This window comes from Tursiops truncatus, chromosome 12, assembly GCF_011762595.2.
Source record: "Tursiops truncatus isolate mTurTru1 chromosome 12, mTurTru1.mat.Y, whole genome shotgun sequence".
Classification (NCBI taxonomy): Eukaryota; Metazoa; Chordata; class Mammalia; order Artiodactyla; family Delphinidae; genus Tursiops; species Tursiops truncatus.
In genome coordinates, this window is record NC_047045.1 from 68,290,945 (window position 1) to 68,309,905 (window position 18,961).

Consider the following 18,961-nt stretch of genomic DNA (forward strand, 5'->3'; position numbering starts at 1 on the left):
AACCTATAACATGCATTGTGAGCCTACCATGTGCCCGGCACTGTGCTGAATTCAGAGGATACACTTGAACAAGAAGGCAGTTTCTACCCTCCCAGAGCTTGGCAGGAATACAGAGAGTAAAGGGGAAAATTACACAATAAAGTGATCAATAGATAAAGTGATCAACACTGCAATAGGGCCCTAGGAGGGGCCACGGGAAATCACAGGAGGAGCTCCAACCCAGCTCAGGAGCCTGGGGAAGGCAGTCCCCGAGGAGGTGAGGCTGAGGCTGAGGTCTGGAGGATGATAGGAGCTCACCAGGGAAAGGTGGGGCAGAGCAGAGAGATATGCCAGGTGGATGTGACTAAAAGAGCCGAGGTCCAGAAGGGAGAAGGACTGTGGCCTACAGAGAGAACTAAAAGAAATTCCGCAGGGTTGAAGTATAGCGTGTGAGGGTGTTTCCTGGGGGTTAAAGAGACGAGGAAAAGGAGGACCAGGACAATGGTGGAAAGAAAATGATGCAGGGCCTTGTAAGCCCCCTGAGGATACTTGCATATAGACCTGAGGGAACTTGGGAGCCACTGAAGAATGCCATTTAGGGAACGACCCAATCAGACTTAAGATTTAGAAACACCCCACTGGCTGCTGTCTGGCGAGGAGGGGAACAGGAAAGAAGACCACTATGAGGGACATTTCTGTGGCCCAGGAGAGAGGTGACTGTAGCTTGAACGAGGACAGTGGCAGGAGATGGACGTTTTGATGCCCACTCGTCCTTCACATCCCAGCCCAGGCTCCTGGGATCTCACAGGGCCTCCACCCTCTCCCACCTGCCACTTCCCTTGTTTGTGTGAAGGCTTGATACCAATCTCTCTTCTATCATTTTATTTTTCAAATACTCACACGGAATTTACCATGTGCCAGGCACTGAGTGCATTAGAAATTATAATTCATGTAGGTGTCAAAAAGTAACCATGAAGCAGATGCTATTATTATCCCCATTTTACACAGGGAGACAAAAAGACCTTGTCAAGGGTCACAGAGCTAATGGTGGCAGCACCCGCCCACGACCTCCGGCTTCAGAGTCCACACTCTTAACCATGACCCTACCCTCTATCCTACAAGCAGGCGTCGCTTCGTCATCCCACCCAGCAGAACGCCAGGCGTGCAACAGGCCCTTAATAAATACTTGTTGAATGAATGTTGGCGACGATCAGATGTGTATGGTGGGTGACAGAGGTTGGGGGGCAGGTGTCAAAGGTGACTTCCAGGACTTTCAGCTTGGGTGGGAGGTGAGGCTATTCACTGAGCTGAGGATCATGAAGGCGGAAGCTGTTACAGGGGCTGTGGAGGGAAAGCGACTGGGACATCCTGATGGGACACGGCGCTTCTTCCACCCCGGGCATCTGGAGCCTTGGGGCCCCCCTCAATAGTTTCGTATCACCGCTGCCTTGGTGAGAATAACATCAATCTGAAACTTTTTCGGCCTTACCCCATAACAGCTGAATAACAGCTATTAGCTTTGGACTCTAGGCATTTTTATGAGATCTTAGTTCCAGGGCTTGAGGTTTGGCAAAAAGAGCATATTATTCACACACAAAACAACTACATTAAAATAGCATTAAGAGTCTGGTTTACACTGACAAAACATAGGAAATTCAGAATTATGGGGAAAAGCCTGTCCTGAGTTCACCCTCACCACTAGCCTGGTGTGGCTCCTTCTGCATTGAGGGTGGAGAGAAAGGTCCCCACTGAGCGGAAGGAGCACTGGGGAAATAGGAGGCAGCCCAGGTGAGGGTGGAAGGAGGTGGAGGAAGGGCCATTACAGCAAGGACCATGGTCCCGGGGCCAGGCCCACTCCCTGGAGCCTGTATGGTGATGCAGGCAGGAAGCGCCGGCCCTGGAGGTCACAGCCCAATCCCGGGGCCAGGAAAACATGTCAGCACCCGCCTCTGGCTCCTCTGGGCTAGAGGCCTCCTTCAATGAGACATTCACATCTTTGCCCCATGGGGAGGAAGCCTTATATTTCCATCCCTCTGCTGAACTTGGACACAGGAGAACTCACAGGCAGATACATTGCTTCCCCACCTAATTCTCATCTTTTCAAGGAATTGAGGAGGAAGAAACTCAATAATGGGTGAACAAAAAGTGTTGGCTGTGTTTCCACACGGAAGCGTGGCTGGTTATAGCCCTGGGGGACCACTCTGTTAAGTAAGTTTGAGAATTTAAATAATCTTGATTTGGGGTTGCATTGAGAGTTGGGGAGAGAAGTAAGGAAAAGAAATTCCCTCCTCTTGGCCAAAAAAGACCTTTCTCTATTTGAGAGGAGGTGGAACCATTTGTCACTCACTTACTTGCTTGTTTTATTTATTTATTTATCTATCTATCTCTCTATCCGTCCAGGTTTATTGAGGTATAATTGACAAACAAAATTGTAAGATATTTAAAGTGTACAACATGATGATTTCCCATATATACTCACTGTGAAAAGATTTCCTCTGTGGAGTTAATTACCACGTTCATCACCTCACATAGTTATCTTTTTTGTGTGCGTGAGAACACTTTAGTTCTACTCGCTTGGCAAATTTCAATTATATGATACAGTGTTATCAATAATAGTCACCATGTTATACATTAGGTCCTCAGACCTTATTCATCTTATAACTGACAGTTTGTAGAATTGGTTCTTCGGATGTACTTTGGGAAGAAATTTCTGTAATTCTAGGATTCACCAGGGCATTTTGGGTAAGAACTTCCCCCAAGCTTTTGAAAATAAAGTGTAATCCAAGAGCTCGAAAATGAGTCCGGTTGGTTTTAAATATGGTGAGTTACCCCATTTAACCAATTTTAAAATGACAAAATACAGTCCTTGGAGAAGCTGCCATGGTCTAGCCTAAAGTGACAGGGGTGGCAGGGATAGTGAGACACCCTTCCATATACAAGAACCCCAAAGGGATTTTGTAAAATAAAAATAAAATGTGATGTTAATTCCACCAAGTTATTGCCCTCTTCCAATAGCTTTTGAATTTCATTAAACTGTTCATCCTCCCAGTTTCTCAGCGATTAATCAATCTCTTTTCTCTGCCCTACAATTACTATTCACCAGAATAATAACCAAATGGATGGGCTCATTTAACCCTTACAGTAATCCTATGAGGTAGCTACTCTTGTTATCCCCGCTGATAATGTAACGATGTTATTTATCACTGTGATCTGTAATGATGTTAGGGTATTGACCAAGGTCACACATAGTGGTGGAGCTGGAGTTGGAACCCCACGTTCCAATTAAGCTGGCACTTAGCCATCCATCCCTCCCCAGACCTGAGTTGCCTGTTAAAACCAGCTGGGAGACATCCAGAGCCATAGAGCTCATGACTCTTCCAGAAGTTCTCATCTTAGCTTGAGAAACCCTTTTCTCTATTAACCAAATGAGGGATAGAAAAAGCAATTGTGCTCATTTCTAAACTGTTCAAAGTGACTTTAAAAATCATGTCTTCTTGAAAGCACATTGAAGGCCCATTTCATTTACCTTTCTTCTCAAATGGGAAAACTGAGAGGGTTTTATGCTACCAGCTCAAAAGCTGAGCTGGGGATAAAAGTGCAGGAAGACTCAGGCTTTAGCAAATGACCTGGCATCGGGACTTCCCTAGTGGTGCAGTGGGTAAGACTCCACACTCCTGATTTATGGGGCCCTGGTTCGATCCCCGGTCAGGGAACTAGATTCCGCATGCATGCCACAACTAAGAGTTCACAAGCCACAACCAAGAAGTCCGCATGCCGCAACTAAAAGATCCCACGTGCCGCCACTAAGATCCGGCGCAGCCTAAATAAATATTTTTTTAAAAAAAGGAAAGAAAAAAGAAAATGACCTGACATCACTTTTCCAATACACTATAAAATGTTAATAATTCTGAGTAATCTGACTGAAAATGCATTAAAGTACAGGACAGGAGGAGGCTGAGAGAAAGTCATTTTTTGTGCCCCTCCTGACCTGTCATTTAGCAAAGCAGGGACAACTTTGGCTCTGTCATGGAGTGCGGCTATTAAGATGTCACAGCCGTGATTCCGTGACACTCCATCAGAGGACACTGGTGGTACCTCCCTCTTTTCTGTTTGGAAGAAAGAGACAGGAGGAGTTGTTCAAATACTGGCTGCAGATGGGGTGTGGAGAGACAGTATAAACACGGGCTAGAACAAGTTCAGAGAGACACACAGGACATGGTAACATCAGTAGAACCAGGCCTGTCAAAGCCAGTGACAGACAGCACATGGAAGATTTCTTGTGGAGCTCTAGATAATTCTGTTCCGGCTACAGTTTTTAGTTAAGAGTCCAGAAGGGCCTGTTAACTGTGACTTAACTTTAAGTTTGAATGAAAAGTACAAGTAGTTAACATGTTTCTTGGTAACACCTTTTGATAAAGGATGCATTTGTCTCTAGTTTTGTACTAAAAGTCTTTAGTTGGGACTCTCTTGACTTAAAACTCCTCTCTGGAGGTTGAATTTTGAGGCTTTTCCACCCTCCCCATCTCACGAGCCTGCTCCTAGCACACATACACACGCACATGTACACACATGTGCACAGCCCCGCCAATCCCGGGTGAGGGCTCACTCGACTGGGACGTGAGCTGCAGGCCTGCGCTCAGTATATCCCCACCAGACTGAAGCTGTGAGGCCCCAGTGGGACCAACGCAGGAGGTCTGAGCCAGTCGTACTCCCTACCTCCCAGGAAATCTCTCTTTTTAATCATGCCCCTGGGTTGTTTTCTACTTGAGCTGTGAGGACTCAGTGAGAAGAAAATGGTAGAAGGAAGAAATGCTTGGGTATCAGAAACAGGGGTGTTGAGAAATGAAAATGAAGTATAGGGTTTCACTGACCCTTTCTCTTTCCCCTTTGCTGCCTTTTTGTAGTTCAAAATCCCACAGGTGTGAACATGGTAAAAATATATATCCTTGTTTTATCACACCATTAAATAACACCTCACTCTGAGACAGGTTGTTATGAAACCTGAAGGTGCAGAAAGTCAGGTGGAGGATGGGGGGACACACCTGCTCTATGAAGTCTCTGGGTTCATCCCCCGACACTTGGCATCCTGGTGAAGGACGAGGCCATCACTGCATGACCAGCTAGCTTCTCCTGGAGATGATGAAACCCATGCAAACATTTTGATTCCACGGAAACCACAGGAAGGCAGGCTGGTCTCTGAGCCTGGGAGAGAGAATGGAGAGCAGGGTTGGTTCGGCCCTACAACCGCCTTCCTGTGTTGTCACTTCACACACCCCGCCAAGGTTTTGTCTTTGGAAACACTGAAGAGAAAGTGTGTGCGGCTCTTGTAAAAGCTGTTTGACTAGGGTCGGTTGGCTTTGCTGCTGCCCAGAGGCAGGAGGAAGGATGAGGTGAGTGACCTCATTATTCGCTGGCTCTGCTGCAGTGCTGGATGGCTTCACAGGGTCTGTCCTGGGCTGGGAGGTCGGCAGAGACCCCCGAAATCCTGCACCCTGTGATTCACAGGAGTAAGTGCCCTTCTTCACGTCCCGCTGTCAAGGACCATGGACACGTTGTCATTACTGGAAAGGTTGAGACCATTCTGATTGGCTACAGTCACATTGCGTGTTTTAAATTTTAGTCGGTAGACAAACAAGACTTTGTTGTTTCTTTCAGGCAACAAACTACATTTCTGAAGATGACAGCAGGCCCATTTAATAGGAGACCCAGGTGGCTTCTGATATCAGTTAACAGCATTGAAAAATTTTTGCAAAGGGGGAAAAAAAATCACAATTTTTTACTTTCAAGTAACTGAAAATATGATTACAAAGTACCCTTGCCTGTCCCTCTCCCTGCTACCTCTACATCAAAGGATAAAGTTACTTTTCTAGAAAAGGACATGAGCAAGGGCAAATTCACACATAGGATGCCTGTGAACATGCCAGCACCCAAATGTGCTGAGGAGTGAGGACGGAGGTGGAGGGACAGGCTGATGAGAAGGGCTTCCTCAGGGCAGGAGCTGCAAATCGGCTTTAGAGGAGATAGGAGAGCACGGCCAGCTGAGCGAGCGATTTCCAAGGTGACAGGGATGGGAGGAAGCAAATGGATGCAGAAAAGTCTCTGGGACATAAGAGAATTGTACTTTTTCGTTTGTCCAAAAGCAAGTGATGGGGCTTCCCTGGTGGCGCAGTGGTTGAGAGTCCGCCTGCTGATGCAGGGGACGCGGGTTCGTGCCCCAGTCCGGGAGGATCCCACATGCCACGGAGCAGCTGGGCCCGTGAGCCATGGCCGCTGAGCCTGCGCGTCCGGAGCCTGTGCTCCGCCACGGGAGAGGCCACAGCAGTGAGAGGCCCGTGTACCGCAAAAAACAAAAACAAAAGCAAGTGATGTAAATCCAGCGGGAAATGCAGATTTATGACATTTGGGACAATCGTTCAGAAGAAATTTTATTTTCCTAGTTTAGTTTGTTGTTGTCGTTCTGACTCTCAAAACATGACTCTCACTTTGCAGCTAGTGCAGGTGTGGTCACTGAGTCCACACATATGGAGTCAGCCACCCCTCCATGCCAGGTCCGTTTCTCGGGGCTGCCCGGGGGGCCTTGAAAAACATCGGCAATGTCCCTGCTGCCGTTGAGCTCGCTCTCTTGCCTGGGAGACGGGCAGATGGCAAGTGGATAAACAGAGATCCAGTCTCGAGTGAGAAGAAAAATAAAACGCTCATGTGATAAGTGATGGAGAGGGAGTAGCGGTTGATAGGGTAGTTGGGAAAGACCTCTCGGAGGTTGGGACATTTGGTCAGGGAACTGAATAAATGTCAAGAAGCCGCAGCCAGCCTTGCAGAGTGAAACGTGCATTCTAGGCACGGAGAACAGAAAGTGCGACAGCCCTGAGGAAATGAGATTGGTGCTCTAGGAACAGAAAGAGGGCCAGGGCGGCTGAGAAGGAGAGGGATTGGGCAGGACAGTGACAGGAGAGGAGGTGGGAGGTATGGACCAGATCAGAGGGGCCTTGGAACTCAAGCAAGGAATTTGACTTTATTGTTACAGGTAATAGGAAAGCAAGGCAGTGATTTGATTTAGGTAGAGTAGGATTATAATTCAGTATATGAATTAGACGCTAGCAGGCAATCCCAGAAGCTCTCAGAGCACTGGGGACGTGGGTGAATGGATGACTAACCAGGGATCAGAGGTGTCCTTGGGGTCTATAAAGTGGACAGATCCACACAGGATTTTTTTTGGACCTTATAAGAGACTCTAGTACCTTACACAGATACATTTTCACAAGTATACGTACTGTACCAGGAGCATCTGAATGACATATGCATACTCCATTTCCTAAGCGTGTGTGTGGTCATGAATGATATCCAAATTTAAAAGACAATGAATTCTACAGACTGCATCTAGCATTCGCAGTGGCTCTTCTAAGATTCCATGTCTGGCGAGCATGCTGCAAACACAATCTGAAGAGGAGAGGAGGAAATCTCAGCTCTGGTTCCAAACCAGCCGCCATCCTCAGGAAGCCCCCAGGACCCTCGGGAAGAACCAATCTGTCTGTTATCATCACTGTGACAGATCAGAATCATGGGTATCTTGTCATCATTTCATGGCCAAGATTTTGTCTCCAGACTCTAGCTCACTCCTTTCTGACAACACGTTGAAAGTGAAATACGCCTCCCCACCCCTCTTCTTTCCTTTTAAAATTTATGAATTTTGCAGTTTTGTTAAAATTAAAAGTTGCTTGAGATTTTCAGAATGAGATATCCCTTCACCCATCAGCATGTAGATGGCAAGATTTAAGGGGGTGGAAAAATATTAAATGTAGATCATCTTGGAACATACAGAATGAGATATAACATTTTTAGAGAAAGGAAGAGGATTTTAAAATTCAGGCAGCCCACCATACACCAATGAGGAGTGTGTCAGAATTATTCTTATTCATCAATTTTGACAGCTCCGGGGCCCCGGCAGAGAAGCCACCCCGTTCTCTGCTGTCTAATGGATGCTGGTTAAAAGGTTTCTGTGCAGAAAAGTGGTGTCCATCTCCGACACTGCCTGCCCTGTTCCGTCAGGTCAGGGTTGATGAGAGAGGCCCAGGGCATTTGTTCTGCTGCTCCTGTCCTGATAGCTGATGTCAGGACGGCACTGGATGCGATGCGTACTATTTGGCCACCTGCCATGAGTCTTGTATTTTAAAGGACTTGAAATAGAAACACACACACAATTCAAAATGCTAAGCTAGAAGACTCTTATTTTCTGTTTTAAATATTTCAACTTACAATTAAGGAAACAGATCCATGATGAACGGTTTATTTTCCAAGGTAGCAACAGGACAGGAAGTCACATTTCCTTCTACCAAATTCACCCAGAGCCACGTTTCTGTTTTATAGTCCCCCAACAGTCTAGGCTCGCTGACAGCTCTCCTAGGGCCCAGCCACGCGGTGTTAAAGCAGTTGTAGGGGATTCTGCCTTGACGTGGTCAGGGTAGAACACAACTTCCAAATACAATAGGGCCTTTACCCTATTTTTATTCATCTTTTTCCTTCAAACCACAGTGATTCCTAATCTATCAAATTATGCTAGCCAAAACCCTCATCTACACAAAACACAGCCAGAGGCAAGAAGTAAGCAAGAAAGGCACCTTTTAGGCAAAAATAGCTCTCTTCTGGTCCACACCAGAGATGGTACATGCTGAGTCCTCTCAGGCCTTGGCTGGTGTCTCAGACTCCAGTTTAACAACCTTAACAAGCTGGTTTGAAGGGTTTTTCAGCACCCAGAAGCCTGGGAGCAGCAAAGAAGGAAATAGAAGAGATGCTCCTATGGGTCAGGGGCTGCAGGCCACACACTGATGGCACTGAGAAGGCACCCCAGACCACAAGGGAAACAACACCAATATCCACCAAAAGCAGATACACTATTCAAAAGGATGGTCTCCCAAACCTCCACAGGCCCTGGAACCAGCTCTGCCGACAGCTGGAGACACTGATCAATGCTTTGAGGCTATTCCTGATTTAAACATTTAAAAAGTACACACTGCTACATTTAAAATAGATAACCAACAAGGACTTAGTGTATAGCACAGGGAACTCTGCTCAATACTGAATACCCTGTAATAACCTAAATGGGAAAAGAATTTGAGAAAAAATGGAATTAATAAAAAAAGGTTTCATTTTATTTATCATGCTTTGAAGAAACAGAAACGTGCAATATGTTTTAGCAAGACTGGTAAGACTACGATGCAACGTGGCAGCAACTGTTAAAATTGTTACACAAAACCCCTCAGGTGTGTAGGATCCCCAGCGGCTTCACGTGGTCCAAATATTCCCAATGCTTGATTCTCTTCTCTTCAGCCTCCGCTGAAATCCAACCCCAGCCAGCCAAGGAGATCACGTGCTGATCCCCGATTTTTACGCTAAGGAAACATTGATCATCTTGGAAAGCAGCTTTAATTACACCTCAGTGCAAATTACAGACGACCTGGGCGGTGAGCATGTTTGAGACGATGTTCATCCCAGTCCTGGGTCTATCCACAATACTCAGCAGACCCTGAGGCGGAGGTCAATTCTTTTACATTTTCTACCTAAACTGGACACTTAATGTACACACTGCTCTCAACCTCCTCCCCTTGAAGAGTAATTTGTTTGGTACTGGGATTTTTTGTGGGTTTTTTTTTGCGGTACACGGGCCTCTCACTGTTGTGGCCTCTCCCGTTGCGGAGCACAGGCTCCGGACGCGCAGGCTCAGCAGCCATGGCTCACGGGCCCTGCCGCTCCGCAGCATGTGGGATCTTCCCGGACCGGGGCACGAACCCGTGTCCCCTGCATCGGCAGGCGGACTCTCAACCACTGCGCCACCAGGGAAGCCCGGGATTATTTTTATTTTTTTTAATGTGCTGGACCATGCTGGTTAGACGAAGACATTGTCACAGCTGTTCTGTTAAGTATGCATTTCTTGTATGCTCTTTACCCCACTCCTCCTTATATGTTTTGGAGGAATATGTTTTTATGGTTTCTCCTCATAAAAAGCAAATTGGAAACCAAAGAATACTATTTTTAAAACAAAGAATCTTTACAAGAAAAGACTCTCAAAAAAAAGAAAAAAAGAAAAAAAAAGAAAAGACTCTCTTCTGAGGACTTTAAACTGAAACACACACACACTCCACCCCAACCTACCCACCCCCCACACACCAAAGTTACAAAACAGGAGAAAAATTCTCAGTACAACTTGGGGACACTGAAGTGTTCTTTTAAAGCTATTTACAAACAGGGCTGTTGTTCAAACCCTGGAGTCCGGGTCACAAAATCTAAGTATGTAGGAGACACTTCCACGTGCAAGAGACGGAGCCGAAGTCCTGGCCTGGCCACCCTGCTGGGTGGACTCATAGGAGGGCCGTGAGCACACCAGTAATTGTTCTAAGGCCAAAGACACAGCCTTCGGGAAGAACAAAAAGATGGCCAAGAGCTCTCCTCACCAGTGGCTGCCCACAAACAAAACCAGTGGCCCAGGGTGGTAATCCCTAAGGTATCAGAATCAGTTAGAAAAAAACTCTAATTAATTTGGATTTCCACACCCGACTCTTTCCCTATCTGGTCAATTGTAAACTGGTTTTTTCCAGTTGGACCGAACAACCCAGGAAAAGAAAAATTTTTAACAAGCAAAAAAAAAAAAAAAAAAAAAAATCGTCAACAAACTAGCATTTCTTAACCAAGTAGTTGTTTTGTTCCCTACCTCCCCGTGCCCAGTGTGGACTTACAAACAGGCACAGCCTCACGCAGACCATTCCACCAGTCCTGCCAGCAGCTGAGAGTTTAGCTAAAACGATCATCACAGTCAACTGGAATTCTGAAACCAACTAATGCTCGGTTTGGTGCTGTTTATTGGAAATGGATGAATTATTCCATGATCTAAGTGTTGACCCCTTTAGTGTGCCTTCCCAGACAGCTGCGTTCTTCGGAAAACTGCAAAAGAACATAGGAGAGTACAAGAACCCAGGATGGCTGAGAAAGATCTGCTGGCACAAAAGTCAAGGGGGAAAAAAGTGTTTTTGAGCAATACTGTGTAAGTTTAGCAATCTAAGTACTTATTCTCTCTGCAGAGAGTGTACATGACTAACACAGCCAATTGTGAATGAGTGAAGTGAGCACTGAAAAAAAGTATAAAATGAAAGACAATTTCAAATAGTTATAATGTTATGTTTCTGAAATTAAACTTCTGGTTAACGTGGTAGAAGAAGTAGGGATTTTATTTTACTCTTTTCTCGGAAAACTCTGTCTTCAATGAAACAAAGAAATGACCATGCCCCAAACAAAACATACTGGCCAAAACTCTAAAGCCTGGACTGAGGTGGGGGAGTCTAAGGACCATGTCTTTAGAGCTCAGGCAAAATGCCGATTTCCTCAATGTCAGATCTGAAGACAAAGCCAGCATACTTTGCAGGGCTTCAGGGAAGGTTGTGCAGGCAGGGCCAGGGAAGGTTGTGCAGGCAGGCCCTGCAAAAGGATGCCTGGCCCAGAGGCTGAGCAGAGGGAGCTGGAATGAAGCCCCTGCTCTGTTCTACAAGCAGAGCTAAATCCTTTCCCCAGATCACCTGAAGACAGCATCTGCTCCCCAAGCACTAGCCAGCAGGCATTACCCAAAGCCCTCTTGTAATTCACACATGACCCCACGTAGGCTGGTGACAGCCCTGGGTCTTCAGTTAGAGAAAGGAGACCCGGGAGCTGGACATGCTATGGATGAAGAGGAGAAAGTCCGAGCAGAACCCAGTCCGAACAGAACCCAGTCCACCCTCTAAAATGGCACAGAGTCAGCCTGTGCTTGAGGTATCTCCCTATATCTGCTAATTCATTTCTTTGGAAACACATCTCCCATTTATTTTTGACCTTCAAGAATGAGGGTGGCTCTCAGCAAAGTCCTTTAAATAAAAAATAACCCAGTTATAGTTGCTTCCCTCTCTCTAACTAAGCAAGCACGGATGAAAGGAACATAGGGGGAAACAAGTGAAGGACACACATCACAAGAAGACTCTCTTAAGGAAACAAATTTCAGCCACAAGATTTCTTTTAAAAAAAGAAAGAAGGGAAGAAAGAAAGAAAGAAAGAAAGAAAGAAAGAAAGAAAGAAAGAAAGAAAGAAAGAAAGAAAGAAAGAAAGAAAGAAAGAAAGAAAGAAAGAAAGAAAGAAAGAAAGAAAGAAAGAAAGGAAGAAAGAAAGAAAGGAAGGAAGGAAGGAAGGAAGGAAGGAGAAAGAAAGAAAGAAAGAAAGAAGGAAAGAAAGAAAAGGAAAGAAAGAAAGAAGGAAAGAAAGAAAGAGAAAGAAAGGAAGGAAGGAAGAAAGAGAGAGAGAGAGAAAGAAAGGAAGAAAGACAGAGAGAGAGAGAGAGAGAGAAAGAAAGAAAGAAAGAAAGAAAGAAAGCAAGAAAGAAAGGAAGAAAAGAAAAAGATTTTATGTGTTAATTTTACATGTCAATATGATTGGGCTAAGGGATGCCCGGATAGCTGGTTAAACATTATTTCTCAGTGTGTTTGTGAGAGTATGTCTAGAAGAGATTAGTATTTGAGTCTGTAGACTGGGTAAAGAAGACTGCCCTCACCAGTGTGAGTGGGCCTCACTGAATCCATTGAAGGCCCGAAAGAACAAAAAAGCAAAAGAAAGAGGAATTTGCTCTTTTTGCTTGAGCTGGGACAGCTGTCTTCTGCCTTCAGTGTTCCTGTTTCTCAGACCTTCAGACCTGGACTGAATTACACCACTGGCATTGCTGGTCCTCTAGCTTGCAGATGGCAAATAGTGGGACTCCTTGGCCTCCATAATCATGTGAGCAAATTCTATAATAAACCTCTTTTACTTACAGCTATAGCTAGCTAGCTATTTCTCTATCTATCTATCCATCTATCTACCTCCTGTTGTTTCTCTTTCTCTGGAGAAGCCTAACACAGGGGAAAAAAAAGAGACAAAAATTCAAAAACTAATTGGCAAACAACAGAAAACCATCAAAAGGAAACTATCAAATATGTACATTTGAAATCTTGATCAACCGTGTTAACTGGATATCTAAAGATGTTCATCAATATTCACTCGCACCAAAAATAGATGAGAGTTTTCCCACATCCATGCTAACTTTGGATATTTTCAATTTTTTAAACTCATGGTAGTCTGCTGGATGGAAAAATGGCTTCTCTTAATTTTAATTATCATTTTCCCAGTGGTTAGTGGAAGTCAAGCATGTTTACATTTGTTTACTGGTCATGTGTATTTGGCCACATCTAGAAGTATCCTCCTGTGCTGGGAAGAATCCTGAAAAGAAATATGAATGACATTCTCAGTTGGGAAAAAGCAGACTCAGTACTTTTGAGGTCAGACTCTGCTGGCATTCTAGCAGTGCAGAGTAATCTCAGTCATTAGGGACAGACTTTTGAGAAAATCTAGAGGGTCAAATTATATTATGAGATTTTCTAAATTTGGGGTCAGCCAAAGGCACAGAAAAGAGAAGAAACAGAATCAGAGAAGTCAGGGAAATCTTATCCAGGGTCAGACAAAGCAGTGTTCTAAACAGTGCGGCTGAGATAAAAGAGTAATACTGAAAAGGCCTTCATCTACCAAAGCAGCCTTGCTAACACCCTCAACTTTGAAAGTAATGATTTGGGGACCAGGCTTTGAAGCTTTGAAGGTCCGTGGTTAAGCAACAAATAAGCACAAGATTTCTGAGTACCTACTATGCAGCAGACATTGTCCTAGGCATTGAATAAATCAGAAGGCACTGGAGGGGGCCCTTCAAGATGGCGGAGGAGTAAGACATGGAGATCTCCTTTCTCCCCACAAACACATCAGAAATACATCTACACGTGGAACAACTCCTACAGAACACCTACTGAACGCTGGCAGAAGACCTCAGACCTCCCAAAAGGCAAGAACCTCCCCATGTACGTGAGTAGGGCAAAAGAAAAAAGAATAAACAGAGACAAAAGAATAGGGACAGGACCTGCACCTCTGGAAGGGAGCTGTGAAGGAGGAAAAGTTTCCACACACTAGGAAACCCCTTCACGGGCGGAGACGGGGGGGCGTGGGGGGTTGGGCGGGGGGGGGGAGCTTCGGAGCCACGGAGGAGAGCGCAGCAACAGGGGTGCGGAGGGCAAAGCGGAGAGATTCCCGCACAGAGGATCAGTGCCAACCAGCACTCACCAGCCCGAGAGGCTTGTCTGCTCACCCGCTGGGGCGGGTGAGGGCTGGGAGCTGAGGCTCTGGCTTCGGAGGTCAGATCCCAGGGAGAGGACTGGGGTTGGCTGCGTGAACACAGCCTGAAGGGGGCTAGTGCGCCACAGCTAGCCTAGAGGGAGTCTGGGAAAGTCTGGAACTGCCTAAGAGGCAAGAGACCATTGTTTCGGGGTGTGCGAGGAGAGGGGAATTCCTTCCCCGTGTGCCCACAGAAGGCAGAGCACTGCCTAAACGAGCTCCAGAGATGGGCACAAGCCACGGCTATCAGCTCGGACCCTAGAGATGGGCATGAAATGCTAAGGCTGCTGCCGCTGCCACCAAGAATACTGCGTGCAAGCACAGGTCACTATCCACACCTCCCCTCCCGGGAGCCCGTGCAGCCCACCACTGCCAGGGTCCCATGACCCAGGGACAACTTCCCTGGGAGAACACATGGTGCGCCTCAGGCTGTTGAAATGTCATGCCTGCCTCTGCCACCGCAGGCTCACCCTGCATTCCAATTATGACTACCGTACCCCTCCCTCCCCCAGGCCTGAGTGAGCCAGAGCCCCCAGTCAGCCGCTGCTTTAACCCCCTCCTGTCTTGGCAGGGAACAGACACCTGAGGGCGGCCTACATGCAGAGGTGGACCAAAACCAAAGCTAAACCCCAGGAGCTGTGCGAACAATGAAGGGAAAGGGAAATCTCTCCCAGCAGCCTCAGGAGCAGCGGATTAAATCCCCACAATCAACTTGATGTACCCTGCATCTGTGGAATACCTGAATAGACAATGAATCCAAATTTGGGACAATGAGTCTCAAAATTGAGGTGATGGACTTTGGGAGCAACTGTAGACTTGGGGTTTGCTGTCTGCGACTGAGTTGTTTCTTATTTTTATGTTTATCTTAGTTTAGTTCTTAGCACTAGTTATCATTGGTGGATTTGTCTATTGGTTGGGTTGCTCTTCTTTTTTTTTTAATTACTTTTTTATGTTAATAATTTTTTAACTTATTATATTTTTACTTTTATTTTTATTCTTTTTTCTTTCTTTTTTTCTCCCTTTTCTTCTGAGCCATGTGACTGATAGGGTCTTGGTGCTCCAGCCTGCTGTCAGGCCTGAGCCTCTGAGGTGGGACAGCCGAGTTCAGGACATTGGACCACCAGAGACCTCCTGGCCCCATGTACTATCAATCGGCGAGAGCTCTCCCAGAGAGCTCTGTCTCAATGCTAAGACCCAGCTCCACCTAATGGCCAGCAAGCTCCAGTACTGGATGCGCCATGCCAAACAACTAATAAGACAGGAACACAACCCTACCCATTAGCAGAGAGGCTGCCTAAAATCATACTAAGTTCACACACACCCCAAAACACACCACTGGATGCGGCCCTGCCCACCAGGAAGACAAGATCCAGCCCCACCCACCAGAACATAGGCACCAGTCCCCTCCACTAGGAAGCCTACACAAGCCACTGAACCAACCTCACCCATTGGAGGCAGACACCAAAAACAATGGGAACTACAAACCTGCAGCCTGTGAAAAAGGAGACCCCAAACACAGTAAGTTAAACAAAATGAGAAGACAGAGAAATAAGCAGCAGATGAAGGAGCAAGGTAAAAACTCACCAGAAAAAACAAATGAAGAGTAAATAGGCAGTCTACGTGAAAAAGAATTCAGAGTACTGACAGTAAAGATGATCCAAAAGTTTAGAAATAGAATGGAGAAAAGAAAAGAAATGTTTAACAAGGACCTAGAAGAACTAAAGAGCAAACAAACAATGATGAACAACACAATAAATGAAATTAAAAATTCTCTAGGAGGAATAAATAGCAGAATAACTGAGGCAGAAGAACAGAGAAGTGACCTGGAAGATAAAAGAGTGCAAATAACTATCACAGAGCAGAATAAAGAAAAAAGAATGAAAAGAATTCAGGACAGTCTCAGAGACCTCTGGGACAACATTAAATGCACCAACGTTCGAATTATAGGGGTCCCAGAAGAAGAAGAGAAAAAGAAAGGGTCTGAGAAAATATTTGAAGAGATTATAGTTGAAAACTTCCCTAACATGGGAAAAGAAATAGTCAATCAAATCCAGGAAGCACAGAGAGTCCCATACAGGATAAATCCAAGGAGAAAATGCCAAGACATATATTAATCAAACTATCAAAAATTAAATACAAAGAAAAAATATTAAAAGCAGCAAGGGAAAAGCAACAAATAACATACAAAGGAATCCCCATAACGTTAACAGCTGATCTTTCAGCAGAAACTCTGCCAGCCAGAAGCGGGTGGCAGGACATATTTAAAGTGATGAAAGGGAAAAACCTACAACCAAGATTACTCTACCCAGGAAGACTCTCATTCAGATTCGATGGAGAAATTAAAACCTTTACAGACAAGCAAAAGTTAAGAGAATTCAGCACCACCAAACCAGCTTTACAACAAATGCTAAAGGAACTTCTCTAGGCAGGAAATACAAGAGAAGAAAAAAACCTACAAACACAAAACAATTAATAAAATGGTAATAGGAATATACATATTGATAATTACCTTAAATGTAAATGGATTAAATGCTCCAACCAAAAGACATAGACTGGCTGAAAGTATACAAAAACAAGACCCATATATATGCTGTCTACAAGAGACCCACTTCAGACCTAGGGACACATACAGACTGAAAATGAGGGATGGAAAAAGATATTCCATGCAAATGGAAATCAAAAGAAAGCTGGAGTAGCAATTCTCATATAAGACAAAATGGTCTGTAAAATAAAGACTATTACAAGAGACAAAGAAGGACACTACATAATGATCGAGGGATCAATCCAAGAAGAAGATATAACAATTGTAAATATGTATGCACCCAACATAGCACCTCAGTACATAAGGCAACTGCTAAGAGCCATAAAAGGGGAAACAGACAGTAACACAATAATAGTAGAGGACTTTAACACCCACTTTCACCAATGGACAGATCATCCAAAATGAAAATAAATAAGGAAACACAAGCTTTAAATGACAAATGAGACAAGGTGGACTTAATTAATATTTATAGGACATTCCATCCAAAAACAACAGAATACACTTACTTCCCAAGTCCTCATGGAACATTCTCCAGGATAGATCACATCTTGGGTCACAAATCAAGCCTTGGTAAATTTAAGAAAATTGGAATCATATCAAGTATCTTTCGGACCACAACGTTATAACTCTAGATATCAATTACAGAAAAAAAATGTAAAAAATACGAACACATGGAGGCTAAACAATATGCTACTAAATAACCAAGAGATAACTGAAGAAATCAAAGAGGAAATCAAAAAATGCCGGGCTTCCCTGGTGGCGCAGTACTTTAGAATCCACCTGCCAATGCAGGGGACATGGGTCTGAGCCCTGGTCTGGGAAGAACCCACATGCTGTGGAGCAACAAGCCAGTGAGCCACAACTACTGAGCCCACGAGCCACAACTACTGAAGCCCACGTGACTAGAGCCCGTGCTTCGCAACAAGAGAAGCCACCACAATGAGAAACCCATGCACAGCAACAGAGTAGCCCCTGCTCGTTGCAACTAGAGAAAACCTGCACGCAGCAATGAAGACCTAACACAGCCAAAAATAAATTAAAAAATAAATTTATATATATTAAAAAAATACCTAGAAACAAATGACAATGAAAATATGAAGACCTAAAACCTATGGGATGCAACAAAAGCAGTTCTTACAGAGAATTTTATAGCAACACAATCCTACCTCAAGAAACAAGAAAAATCTCAAATAAACAACATAACCTTACACCTAACGCAATTAGAGAAAGAAGGACCAAAAAAACCCTAGCAGAAGGAAAGAAATCATAAAGCTCAGATCAGAAATAAATGAAAAAGAAATGAAGGAAAAAATAGCAAAGATCAATAAAACAAAAATCTGGTTCTTTGAGAAAATAAACAAAATTGATAAACCATTAGCCAGACTCATCAAGAAGAAAAGGGAGAAGACTCAAATCAACAGAATCAGAAATTAAAAAGGAGAAGTAACAACTGACACTGCAGATATACAAAGGATCATGAGAGATTTACTACAAGCAACTCTGCCAATAAAATGGACAACCTGGAAGAAATGGACAAATTCTTAGAAAAGCACAACCTTCTGAGACTGAACCAGGAATAAATAGAAAATATAAACAGACCAATCACAAGCACTGAAATTGAGACTGTGATTAAAAATCTCCCAACAAACAAAAGCCCAGGACCAGGTGGCTTCACAGGCAAATTCTATCAAACATTTAGAGAAGAGCTAACACCTATCCTTCTCAAATTCTTCCAAAATATAGCAGAGGGAGGAACACTCCCAAACTCATTCTACGAGGTCACCACCACCCTGATACCAAAGCCAGACAAAGATGTCACAAAGAAGGCTTCCCTGGTGGCGCAGTGGTTGAGAGTCCGCCTGCCGATGCAGGGGACACAGGTTCGTGCCCCGGTCCAGGAAGATCCCACATGCCGCGGAGCGGCTGGGACCGTGAGCCATGGTCGCTGAGCCTGAGCGTCTGGAGACTGTGCTCCACAACGGGAGAGGCCACAACAGTGAGAGGCCCACGTACCGCAAAAAAAAAAGATGTCACAAAGAAAGAAAACTACAGGCCAATATCACTGATGAACATAGATGCAAAATCCTCAACAAAATACTAGCAAACAGAATCCAACAGCACATTAAAAGGATCATACACCATAATGAAGTGGGGTTTATACCAGGAATGCAAGGATTCCTCAATACATGCAAATCAATCAATGTGATAAACCATATTAACAAACTGAAGGAGAAAAACCAT

At 44.7% G+C, this 18,961-nt stretch overlaps 1 protein-coding gene across 6 annotated transcripts in view; it reads right to left on the bottom strand.

Moving 5' to 3' along the window:
* Positions 1-18,961, bottom strand: part of ADAT2 (adenosine deaminase tRNA specific 2) — a 107,152-nt gene that overhangs the window by 40,224 nt on the left and 47,967 nt on the right. For 4 of the 6 annotated variants that reach the window (XM_073789677.1, XM_073789676.1, XM_073789673.1 and 1 more), the window contains one exon: positions 5,022-5,181. The exons of the other annotated variants lie outside the window; for them this stretch is intronic. The gene's annotated coding sequence lies outside the window, so the exon portion shown is untranslated. The remainder of the gene's footprint in view (positions 1-5,021; positions 5,182-18,961) is intronic. 6 annotated transcript variants of the gene reach the window in all.